Source organism: Kogia breviceps, chromosome 1 (assembly GCF_026419965.1).
Source record: "Kogia breviceps isolate mKogBre1 chromosome 1, mKogBre1 haplotype 1, whole genome shotgun sequence".
In the NCBI taxonomy this organism is placed as follows: domain Eukaryota; kingdom Metazoa; phylum Chordata; class Mammalia; order Artiodactyla; family Physeteridae; genus Kogia; species Kogia breviceps.
In genome coordinates this window covers 18,581,991-18,591,091 of record NC_081310.1, presented here as the reverse complement: position 1 = coordinate 18,591,091, position 9,101 = coordinate 18,581,991, and the positions used below count along the sequence as shown (strand labels likewise).

The 9,101-nt window shown below is 43.0% G+C and overlaps 1 long non-coding RNA gene across 1 annotated transcript; it reads right to left on the bottom strand.

Annotated features, from left to right (window-relative positions):
• Window positions 1–967: 967 nt before the first annotated feature.
• LOC136793177 (uncharacterized) lies at window positions 968–1,466 on the bottom strand. Its single transcript, XR_010838103.1, has 2 exons — window positions 1,351–1,466; window positions 968–1,223 (listed from the first exon to the last, which is right to left on the bottom strand). It is a non-coding gene; the product is annotated as an uncharacterized lncRNA (long non-coding RNA).
• Window positions 1,467–9,101: the final 7,635 nt, after the last annotated feature.

Genomic DNA, 9,101 nt, shown 5'->3' with positions numbered 1-9,101 from the left:
TCACAGTTTGTTCCAGTTATCTGAATTAAATCACAGACATTCAGGATCAAGAACACTAAATACTTAGTAGGGATATATTCTGGCTCCCCTGTTCCCACAGGTGGGACGGTGCTGGGATCCTGAGAAAACCATTAATGGCCCCAGCAAGCGCCAGAGCTGGGTACCTAGTGATGACCACTTCCTGTGTCCTCAGAGCACCCAACCTGTATTAGCCCTCACTCTTAGCATGTAATGCTGGGGAGTAAAAAGCTGAACATCCTCTGAGTGTCATTGTTTAATTTCTATGTATTTTATCCAATAATAGCAGAAATATAACCCTTGTTTTCCAAGTCTTAACTTCTACTGAGAAATGAATGGTGGGTTACAGGCTACCAGGTATATTTGGCCTACCCTGCAGAACAGACGACCTGTTCCACGTGCACTTTGACCTCTCCCCTCTCCCACACTGTTCCCTTAGGAGATGGAATATTAGGAGGCTCCAACCCACCCAGCTTCTAGGCATCATGGCATGATAATATGATGTTGACATTGTTACGACTTAACTTCTTGTCGCACACGGCCTCCACGGCACCGCACCATTGTAACGCAGTCAGGCTTCAATCCCCAACCACCAAATCGTTAGTTTGCTCTTTTTTTGAGCGTTGAGACCTTTCCCATTCTTCTGTTTCAGACTTACCCTTCCTCAGCTGAGACTATAGAATACATCCTTCCAGGCTGAGCCTAGAAGTTCTTTAGAGAAGCGTGTGCTGTACTGCATTACTAACCACCTTTCTAGCCAGTCCAGCGTCTGGAGCAATAACCTAAGCACTGACTACTCCTCAGACCCAAAATCGGATGAAAAATTAACCCAGGGATACAATGTATGGCGTCATAGTTGGTTCCAATCTTAATGGATAAGAACGCATTACCATCACGCTTGCAGAAGAGAATTGCAACTTCTTTGAATGCATATCCAAACATAGATATATTAGTATATTAATAGAATTTATTTCATTTAATTCTGATAACATTTCATTTATCTGATGCTCATGATGGTTTCTTGCGGGAAGAGAAGTGTACGTTTGCCCCCCTCACCAGTGGCTCTGTTTTAATGTTCATCTCAAGTGAGTTTCCAGACTTTGGGTAACACCCTCTCCCAGAGACCAGCTTCATCTTCTCTTTAAGTTTGGAGCATGGTGTCCGTGCTGAGTTTGGATCCTGCTGGTCTTGGAATGACGTTAAAACTGTGAAAACAGAGTGAGACACATGCATAAATTAAATAAAGAGGGGTGCATTTAAATATCTGCAAGATGTTTGGCCCAGCTAATGAGGAAGAATTTGAAAAGAATGCAAAATGGAATCAAGCAGTACCTTGATTGTTTGAACTCAGTAAGTGCTGTATCAACCTGGCTGTGGTTGCGTATTCATCAGTAGGACACTGTGGAGTAGGGGAAAGGCCACCCCATTAATAAGACATGAACTTGAAGTTCCTGCTTGGCGTAATAGCTGATAAAAGAGTAGTATCCAGGGATAAGAAAAATCTTTTGGGGTATCTATAGCTTCAGAACCCCCATCCCACCAGAGCCTTTTAAAAAAATATTTATTTATTTTTGGCTGCCCTGGGTCTTAGTTGCGGCACACGGGACCTTTAGTTGCGGCATGCGAACTCTTAGTGTGGCATACGTGCGGGATCTAGTTCCCCAACCAGGGATTGAACCCAGGGCCCCTGAACTGGGAGCACAGAACCTTAACCACTGGACCACCGGGGAAGTCCCCCACCAAAGTCTTTATTCAACTTAAAATCTCATCCACCTTTGATAATAACTCCAAAATCCAAAATTACTCAATGAAATAATGGTAAGATTTAGAATTAACTAGAGATAATATAGAAGTAAAAGTTACTATATTAATGTTAAATACAGGAAAGATCCTTGCATATTAGGTATTGTAAGTATTTGTAGTACTTAAGAGAGCTTAATATATTACAGAATAGTTGGGAATACTAGAGATCCCAACTTAAATTATGTAATTGCTTACTTGATTTAGATTTTTTTAATGACTAAATGTCATAACTTTAAAAATATCCTAGGACTGTAAACAGTATTGGGAAATTTAAGGGAACCTAAGCACTTCCATGTTTATAAGTTTAATTTATTAGATTACAAGAGCTATTGAAATACATGGGAAGGTCTGTTGGTAAGTCAAACAACTGAACTACTTAAAAAGAAAAGCAATATATTGAAGAATGCAATTCAAAAGTCTGTAAGGCCAAACTTTAATCAAAGGTCCCTTTAAAAAAAGTGATCATGGAAAACAAAGAAGTAAAATAAAAGAAGAAGACGAAGCAGCTATGAAAAATGAGCATAAAAATTAAGTAGATTTCTGAATTTGAAAGTTAAGTAAATAAAAAGCTAGTTAAAATAACAATAATGGTAATGATCCTAGCACCTTGCATTTTACAGGACTTGACAAGAAAGCTGTAAGTTGCACCCTGACGGCAGCAGGAGAGGATGGATGACCTCGACACAGCTGTGTGTCCGTCTGTAAAGGCCCCACTGAGTGGAGAGATCAAGGCAAACTCACCATGGCTCAGAATCTTCCTTTTAGCCTTTTAAAGCAGGACATCTAACTGTTCTGTGTCCAAGAGTTGAGTGGACTCGGGGAAGAGACTGATGATCAACACATCCTGCTCTTTTATCCGCTGGCAAATGAGAAACAGCTCTGCAGGCCCGCAAGCTTGTGCATCAGTGTGTGGGAACACCTCCTCTTCCTCCCAACGGGGGCTGAACAGGGAGAAGAGCCAGCTCACAGGGTTAGTTGTGTGTTAGCCGGGCACCTCCCCTTCAGGCTGCAAGGAGGAGACCGACCCATCCAGATGACATTAGAGTTAGGGGGGTTTGTGGTCGGGACACCCCGGGAAGTAATGCCTCAGCTGCCAGACGTGAATCCCAGAACATGCAGAGGCTGAGGGCTCAGAAGTCCAGTGGGGGAGAGAGAGACTTTCACTCCAGCCCTGCTGTGTGCTAGACGTTGGTCCTTAGTCTTTAATAATGACCAGTCTCAGATCTCAGGGGGCCAGGAGCCAGCTGAGGATACACATGAGTAAATAGGCAATTAGCTTACAAGGGGAGAAGAATTAGAGGAGGGGAGGGGAGGGGGTTCTTGGAACCCACTGGACACTGGCACCCACTGCTAACAGAGACGCTGAGGTCCTACTGATCAGAAACATTTTGCTAAATCAAGAGAGGGTGAGGGAAGAGGGTGACAGAGAGCAGGGCGTTCTGAGGAGCTAAATTCAGCATAGGCTGGAAAATAGGGAGCAAAGGCTGGGTGTAGGGAGAGGACTGGGAAGAAAAACCAGCCCAGGGAGTAGAAAGAATTACACTGGGTATGAAGTAATGTGGACTTTATCCAGATATATATACGATGAGTAACATCATTTACTGATAAAAGAGAAACTGGTGGCTGGAAACCTGGAGGGATGGAAACTTTTCACTTGTACACAATTGTACACAATTTATACCTTTTGCACTTTGAACAGTGAAAATTATTACTTATTCAAATTATTCAAAAATAAAAGCATCTTAAAATATATTTTAAAACTATCCTACTTATAGCAAATCTAGCTGTATATTAAGCCCTGGGTGAGCAAAACCTACCCTATCAGTTTCTAACCTATGAGGTGTTTTCAACACTTTATATCCCCTCAGAGACACAGCCCACGGGTAGATTCCCAATGTCCAAGACGTATAAACCAATAATTATAACATAAGCGAAGTGATTGTTATCCCAGAGATATGGGCTTAGAACTTTGAAAGCACAGGTTGCGGGTAGGTATGCCTGAAGGCTCGGGGAGGTATCCTGTAAATGGGGTTTTGGTGGGAAGTAACATGTAAACTGGGTTTTGAAGAATGCTTAGGAGCTTTAAAAAATAGAAAAGAGAGGAAGAGCACGTCAAAGAGAAATAGAATTTTCTGAAAAGTTCTGAAATATTCTTGGAGGAAAATAGTTTGGCACGATGTTCAGGGCAGCATGGGAAATAGTAGGAGGTGAGGCCATCGGTCTGGATGAGGCCAGATTGTGCAGGCTTTGCAGGTTGCACTGGGGAGTATGGATTTCTTTCCCAAAATGTTCAAATACACCCTCATGGACATTGGTATTCTGGAAGCTGGTGAATATGTACCTTTATGATAATTTATTCTTTTCCCAAATAGCTGAAAAAAATAACAATGAAAAGAAAATTCTCTATTTTGCATTTTTCCTCCCAAAATTTTGACTGAAATCTCCTAGTTTCAGTGGGTTAATATAAGAAGTTTAAAAAAAAAAATCAGTATGACAAGCAAATATAAATGGGAAACCTGAGAAGCAAGTGAATTAGCTTGTTCTTTTTATTTTTCCTCGTCAAATATGTTCATAGTTGCCATTTTTATATTTTATATAAAATGTTTCTATTACCAAGACCGTTCTTTGTTTATATGTTGGGATTAACTAATATAAATACTTTTCATCTTTTCCACGGAAATCAAGGCTTCCTGATGGTTTGCAGGCCCAAACTCTCGCCCACAGCTTGTTTTCTTTGGCTTATACAATTGGTTTTGGTTTTGGTTTTTTTCAACAAGGAAGTTTCTAGATTGTCTTGAAAAATCAAAATAGCTGGTAATGCATGGTCTATATTCTGCATGACAATAGTCAGCTGGACGTGACTGGAGCCTGTTCCCTGCAGGCATCACCCCCCAGCGTAGGGCCCCAGTTCCAGCCCTCCCTGAGTTCAACCCCACTGGCTCCACTGAGCCTTTGCGTTTGCCCTGGGTCTATGGCGCAATTGCCCCTGATTTCCACCAGAGGGCGCTGTGATCAACGTTTAGGAGTGAAGGACAGGGAGGAAGTGCTGGGAGCTGATTCTACCCGGCAGCGAAAGGAAGCCCTCCTTTCCTTCCTGGAGAGTAAGTCTTAATGCACAACTTCCCTTGAGGCGACTCCGTGAAGAGTCAGGACCAAGAGCTACTTGCAAGCCAAGTATTTTGCAATAGAAGGTGGAGAAACAAAGCACACTTTATGTTACCCTTGACACTTGAAGAATGCTTTGCAGTCAATACAGTTCTGTCGGAGACAGAATGTTATTTGGTCCTCACAGCAATCCTGTGTCCGAAATAGGAGACGGTGTCTATCTCTGTACCAGTGAGACAGAGAATCCCTTGTCTCGCCTAAGAGCACGCAGCCAGCAGGTGCCTCACCGCGGTTGCTTCCTCACACTTTCCCTTTGGTGGAGAGACAAAGGCCCTGGACAAAGCCAGGGTACCAGCCAGGCTGGAGGAACGGAGCAAGGAATGGAGAGACCAGAGAAATCTGAGATGTGTCCGTCACAGCCGACCTCCTCATCGTGAGGTGGCCTTCCATCGGCGCTAGGACTGTGTTCCTACCTGTGGGCCTTGGGCACGGTAGAATCTCAATTTATATTTGGTGAATAAATAGATGATCCAAGGAATTCACCGGGCCTCTTCCTATACGGGAAGGGAGCTAATATGCCATTGATGTCAAAGGCAAAGCTGTAGGGGCTTGGGCCGGTGATCCTGAGGGAACAGGACCTTCTCTCCTCTGGCCAGCCTCTTCCAACGGCCGTGGCTGCGTGTCTTTGCACCTTTGATTGTGAGGATGTTATCAGCCAGGATGCAGAATCCTGCTTCCTCTCCCAGTGTTCGGTCGCTTTTCCTCTGTGTTTGTTTTCTTTGGCTGCTGCAGGGAGATTTGCTTTTCATCTGAGCAGCACGTGCTCTTCTTGGAGTGAAGGAGGGCGCTGTAGCAGGATACCGTTGTCTGGGAAGGGAAGAGAATCTCCTTGATTGGGGCTGTCCTTTCCAAAACACGGCCCCTCTATCGTAAATACCTGTTGCTGTGTCTCTCCAATGTCCCATTCTCCCCTTATTCCCCCAAGAAGAAAATAAGCAAGGTGTCTCCTCACCCACCGTTAGTCACAAAATAACCTCTATTTCCCAGGCCCTCTTTTCATTTTATGTATGTATGTATGGGTGAACTTCTGTATTTATGCATTTATTTATTTAACCTGCCAAAGTCTTGAACATCACTAGTATGACCGGAAAATAACGGTGTAGGTATGATTTACGGTACAACAGTTGAGTAGGAAGCATTGTCATGTTTTTTTTTTTTTTTTAAATGAGATGCAACTCACATACCATGAAGTTCACTGTTTTAAAGTGTACAGTTCAGTAGGCTTTAGAAACTTCACTGTATTGTGCAATTATCACGTTTCTCATTCCAGAACATTCCATCACCGCAGAAACTCCATACCTGTCAGGAGTCAGTTCCGACTCCTCCCCCGCCCCCGCATCCCCTGAGAACCACTAATCTGCTTCCTGTCTTCATGGATTTGCCTATTCTTCACACTTTCTGTACTAGGGAGCATACAGCATGTGGCTTTTTGTGTTTGGTGTCTTTCACTCGGTGTAATGTTCTCAGGGTCCATCCACGTTACAGCCTGTGTCAGCACCTCATTCCTTCTTATATGACTGTAGTACCACATTTTGTTTACCCACGCATCCGTTTCCACTTTGAGCTATTATTCGTAATGCTGCTATGACTATTCCTGTACAAGTTTTGTGCGACTTTGTTTTCAATTCACTTGAGGATATGCTAGGATGGAATTAGGCGGGTCATATGGTAACTCTGTGTTTGAGTTTTTGAGGGACCACTGAACTGTTTTCCACAGCGGTTGTACCATTTTACACTTCCCACCAACAATATATGAATTTCCCTTCCACTTTTTCCCAGTTTTCTTGAGATATAATTGACTATAACATTTTATTAGTTTAAGGTGTACAACATAATGATTTGATATTTGTGTATATTGTTAAATGATTCCTACAAAACATTTGGTCAAAATCCATCACCTCACATAGTTACAATTTTTTTTTTTCTTTCTTGTGATGAGAACTTTTAAGATCTACTCTCTTAGCAGCTTTCAAAATACAATATAGTACTGTTAACTATAGTCACCTTGCAGTGCATTACATCCTCAGGACTTATTTATCTTGTAACTCTGGAAGTCTGTACTTAAAAAAAAAAATTATTTATTTTATTTATTTTCCTTTTTCTTTTTGGCTGCTTCGGATCTTAGTTGCAGCACACGGGATCTTTGTTGAGGCATAGAGGGATCTTTGGTTTCTCCCTAGTTGCTGTGTGTGGGCTTCTCTCTAGTTGTGGCGTGTGGGTTTTTTTTTTTTTTTTTTTTTTCTTTCCTCTAGTTGAGGCGCGTGAGATCAATAGTTCTGGCGCGCGGACTTAGTGGCCCTGCGGCATGTGGGATCTTAGTTCCCCCAACAAGGATCAAACCCGCATCCCCTGCATTGGAAGGTGGATTCTTTACCACTAAACCACAAGGGAAGTCCCTGGAATCCTATACTTTTTAACCACCTTTTATTCTTACCTCTTATCATCCGACATCCCTTTCGACAGTGGCCTCTCCCGTTGCGGAGCACAGGCTCCGGACGCGCAGGCTCAGCGGCCATGGCTCACGGCCCAGCCGCTCCGGGGCATGTGGGATCCTCCAGGACCGGGGCACGAACCCGTGTCCCCTGCATCGGCAGGCGGACTCTCAACCACTGCGCCACCAGGGAAGCCCTCCCTTTTATTCTTAAGTCAAGCAATTAAGGGATTGTCTAGGTGGTTTTAGGTGAACTTACATTGTCAAAGAGGTTAAACAGAGTCGAACGCTGGTTAAAATCGTAAGGACGGATTTTAATCAGTAATAGCTGTTGCAATAAGGAAAAGGGTCCAACATGAACTGAATCCAGCTTCGATCTGTACAGAGGAGTCTGGGCAAGTTAAGAAGAGAATGAAAGAGTAGGGAAGCAAGTGAGCAGGGCCTCAGAAGAGTCATAGAAGTGAAAAACTACAAAAAGTGAGAAGGGGTCTTAGTCTTATGAAAATCATCTGGGTTGCCAACTGGGGCTTATCTTCCCACAGAGGCTGAGAGACAGGGGCCCTATCTTTAGATGTCGGCTGCAACAAACAGTAAATTCTTTCTTCCAGCAGCCTTGAGTTTCTCAGGCAGACATGTGAATGCGGAGCCAGGATCATTCGAGGTATTCAGCCCGGAGCTGTTAGAAACTATGTTTTAGTGTTTGCTTCAGTCTAGACAGGCCAAGGTTGAGGTCTAGCCAAGTCAGAGGAGCCTGGCTAGAGTTTGGTCAAAGAGAGAATGAAGGAATGAGAGGGGGATCTTTCTCTAGAACTGTCCTCCTTTCATGTTCCCCTCAAAGTATACAATGAAACTTAACACTGATATCATCAACTAATTCATTTTAAAATGGGCTCAATGCATCCTGCTATAGAAATTCCATCAACGTAATAGACAACTCATATATAGCACGGCTCAACCATTGAGAAGTAGCCAGAGTTGTACGTTTTCATGGATGTGGAATGGGAATACAGAACTGAAATCTGTATAAGGCCCGAGCAGGAACACTGAGGGTGGGTGTCAATCTGACACCATCCTGAATGTGTAAAACACAACAGGAAATGAATTTGCCTGAATGATGTGCTAAAACACTCGCTGACACTAACAGAAGGAATCCTGGCTGATTTTAGATTAAAACTTCTAACAAAGAAGCTTTGGAGAGTGAATGTTCTTGGGCAGAGAATGCTGCTTTATAACTAACTCCACAATCGCTACCACTGAAAGAGTCGTGATAAATAGGAAGTCAGATAAACTCTCTCGCTTTGGACAAGAGCCTCCGACAGCTTGAAAATGTGTAGCCCCTCACCACCTCGCCGCTCTCTCTCTTTCAGTAATGAAAATAGGGAACCAGTAGATTTAGTGACGTCCTGCCCACCCTACCCCATCTCTGTCTTCCCTGCACAAATCTCTTTTACTCTTTATTTGCACACCATAAACTGTTATATTGATACACATGAATTATGACTGAGCATTTATTATATGCAAGATTCTGTAGGGTTACAAAACAAATTTGGAGGCATTCTTCTCCCTAGAAACTTACAATCAATTGTGTCAAATAAATGTATAAATAAATAAATAAATATAATACAAGGTGAAAGCCGTAAATGTCATGTGGGAGTTTGGAATCTAGTGATTCAAAGGAAGGAGA